Below are 4215 nucleotides of genomic sequence, written 5' to 3'. Positions count from 1 at the left end.
AATAAGTATTAAAATATGAAAAACAATTCAGGGTAAGGAGAAGGTCTGTTCCGGTCTCACTAATAAGGGACAACAAGAATTTTAGCGACAAAAAGCGTCAACAAGCGACAAGAAGAGACAACAAGAATAATTTTAGCGACAAGAAGCGACAAGAAACTATTTAGCGACAAGAAAACATATTTTTTTTAATCAAAATTAATTATTGCAATAAATATTAAAAGAATATGCAAAAGAAAATAATTTTAGCGACAAGAAAGTTAAAATTGATAAAAAAAAAAAAGGAAACATTATTTACATAATATTTCATCGTCTATTATGTATAACAGCCAGTATTACGTTTAATTGTTGTATTTATATATGAATGTACATATTACCATATAATGACTAAAACTAATTAAAAAATTATATGGCCCCCAAGTTAAAACCACGTCCTCGTCGTGGGGTCTGGAAACACGCTTAAATAATAAAGATGGCAAAGCGTGGCTGAGAGTTCTACAAATAAAGCACCGAATTGACATAACAAGAGTACACTTAGATCATAGTATTAAGCAAACGAATCAAAATATTATGTTCCATTATGCCCGCTCCATTTACATATCCATTCGTTTATTCATACTTTGACTTTGATGAAATTAGATATTATCAGATTATTACATGGCATTTTTCATATCGCATGTATTATCAACCATAGGTTTAATATAAGCCCAAGAGCCGCATGGCTCGAGGGCTGATATCGACCGAGGGCTGATAATACATACGATATGAAAAATGATATGTTCTGATCTTTTTATCATATGCTTTAACAGTGAAGAAAAATAACAGACTAAGGTATTGATCCTTTCACGTGTTTCCCGAAGTTTTAATAGTAAAACGTTTACGGACGTCGGACCCAAAATTTGATACATTCAATATGAATTTTTTTATCATATGCCTCAACAGAGAGAAAAACAAAACAACAGTTTAATATAAACGAATCGACAAAAAAAAATAATTCAAAAATAAACATAATTATGAACATTGTTTAGATAAGTATTTTTTTAAAGAAACTTTCTGAATTATGTTTCAGAAAAAATTAAAAAAATGCATTTATTTAATTATTTTTTTATTTTTATTATTTTACACGATATACTTTCAATTATAATTGTTTTATACACTACTTTGTAATGTTTTCCACTGAAAACGTAGCATTGAAGTGAACTTTCCGGAATTGGCCGAGTATCACCGGAATGCCATGTGATAACGTTACGGAAAGGCATGCGATAACAATCAAAGCATGTGATAAACTTTTCATATCAGCCCGCTAAGCACCAATTCGAAAAATATGAAATTTACGTCAATTTAATGCTATTATCACACGGTAAAATTTATATGTTATTTAGTCTAAGTATATGATAAATATGTATATATACATTATCTTATACATATTCTTCATATTTAAAAATAAAAAAAGAAGCTCAATCTCTTTCTTCTTCACAAATGATTAATTTCTTCATCTACCAATATACTAATATAAACTTCACAATCTCTTTCTTCCTCACAAATGTTTCATTTCTTCGTCTATCTATATAATGAATAGAGAATATCATATGGCTTTTTCAATATCGCATCCGTATCAACCCGAGACACCAATATATATGGCACGCCTGAACCACTTTTACAGATAATCCTAAATTATCTCAGATAAACCAGGATTTTCTCAGATAAACTAGGATTATCTCAATTTTTTACATTAAGCTCAGATAAACCGGGATTATCTCGATTTTTTCCAGATAATGCCGGTTTATCTCAGAATTTTCAGATAAACCGGGATTTTCTCCACATAATGAATTGTCTATATTTTCTCAGATAAACTAGAATTTTTTTCGAATTTGGATTAAGCTGAGATAATCTTAGTTTACCTGAGATAAACCGGGATTATCTCAGATAAACCTAATTTATCTGAGATAATCTAAGATTAATTAATAAAAGTGGTTCAGGCGTGCCATAAATATAACCTCAAGTAGATGTTTTTTTTATGTGACATGGCATCATACAGATGAGGAGGTTTGAAATGACGTCATGATACAGATTAGGGATTTGAAAACCTTTTGCAACAGTGACTGCAATCGATGACGTGACGTCATACAGATTAAAGGTGTGGTAAAGCTTTTGTAACCGTGCTGATATCGATATCATCACGGGTGGCTGATACAGCAAGCTTGCCAACAGTGATTGTATTACACATGCAATTTATCTGTATTTTAATACTACTAAGTATATAATAAAACATTTTAAATAGACATAAATGCTCGTATATTTAAAAAAAAATTAAATACAAATTTCTTTATATCTTATAAATAAAAAATGTTTTCTTGTCGCTAAATAGTCTTCTTGTCGCAAAAATAATTCTTGTTGTCGCTTCTTGTCGCTTGTTGGCGCTTCTTGTCGCTTTTTGACGCTTGTTGTCGCTAATTAGTGAGGCCAGGTCTGTTCTGTACAGGTATTTTCCTCCGTTATATATCGGTGCACATCCACTTGGGATATATGTTTAATGCTTAAAATCAAACATTTACAAGGCTATTTACATGATAATTTACAAAGTGTGATGGTGCTTAAGTTTAAAAAAAAATATATATACATGAAACTGTGATCTTCAAAAGCAAGTATTTAAATTATGTTCTATATTTATATAATTTATTAATCTACTAGGCCGGTTAAAATTTAGGATTTAATACCATTTTAATTCCTTTTGATGAGACAAAGGGATGTGTTTACCCTGAGACTACTATAATAGTGTTATAGTAGTCTCGGGTTTACCATACGTATAATAAGTTAAAAGATTTCAAAATAAAATCAAAATAAATAAATAAATCAATCAAATTGAAAACAAAACAAAACAAAATAAGGGGAGTAAATTATGTCAGTGTGTTATCAGCTTTAAGCGAGATAACAAAAAAAAAAACCAAATATATCAGTAACTTAAAATAAATATGTCGTAAAATTTGGAAATATGGCGATCCCCTGTCAAGGTCTAAGCATATGATAAGATGTAAGCAGTTAATCTAGTCATAGATAGTCAGTTTAAACCAATATTTTATTCAAATAAATTGAATTGGATTGGGCAACAGGCATAGCCTATGTAAGCCCTCTCCACAAATCAAGGTTTAATATATTACATTCAAACAAAGCAACACATACACAAACATAATGACAAAACAGAATTAATTTTTCAAAAATACCTCGTAGCTGACTGGAATGATGCTTCAAATCGTCAAAAGTATGACTATTTAAAGAATGCTTCGAATGTTAACTCAGTCATAGATAAAGGAATTTAGCTTGGCATTCCATACAGTCTTGGCTGCTTCAGCATTTTCAATTCAGCCTCTAATTAATCATTGTGATTGTATTCCGGTGCGTTTCTTATACATTTGGTGAACAGAAATTTGTAAAATGATTTTGAGAATGTTTTTCTATTTCTATCAGGTCATCTGCTTTTAGATGAGGTAAGTAAGTAAGGTAGATGTTGATTACTTTAAGCAGTCCATTAAAAATTGAAGGACATCCTCCTCTTTATAGTTAGCCTTTTTACATCCCCCTTTCAACATAGTAGATAGAAGTTTATTCATCTGTTTTTGTCAAACACTCACGGTGTGTTTCCAAAGACCCACATTCCAGCAGAAAGTGCATAATGTCCTCTTCAGTTGTGGAACAGAGTTCACATTTTCCAAATATTTAATTTTTTCCTTCTAAATTTTGCTTTATTTGTTTTAAGCATGTACGTTCCAGCAAAAAGTGCCGAATGTCCTCTTCAGCTGTGGAACAGAGTTCACATATTCCAAATATTTTGCTTTATTTGTTTGAAGCATGTACGTTCCCGTTATCAGCCTACTTTAGATATCTAGAAATTGACAATGAGGGTCGGTTGAAGACAAAACTTTACGACAAAAGAGATGATTTCAGCTTTCCAATTGTGAACTTTCCATTTCTAAGTAGCAACATTCCAGCAGCACCTGCATACGGGGTATATCTCTCTCAATTGATACGATATTCCCGTGCTTGCATTTCCTATCATGATTTTCTTGATAGAGGGTTACTGCTCACAAGGAAGCTATTAAATCAAGAGTTCCAAATGGTGAAGTTGAAATCATCCCTTCGTAAATTTTACGGACGCCATCACGAGTTGGTTGACCGTTATGGAATAATTATTTCACAAATGATATCGGATATGTTCCTCAC

The sequence above is a fragment of the Mytilus trossulus genome, chromosome 2 (assembly GCF_036588685.1).
Source record: "Mytilus trossulus isolate FHL-02 chromosome 2, PNRI_Mtr1.1.1.hap1, whole genome shotgun sequence".
Taxonomy (NCBI): Eukaryota; Metazoa; Mollusca; class Bivalvia; order Mytilida; family Mytilidae; genus Mytilus; species Mytilus trossulus.
The sequence above is the reverse complement of the archived record's forward strand: the minus strand, read 5'-3'. Positions refer to the sequence as shown.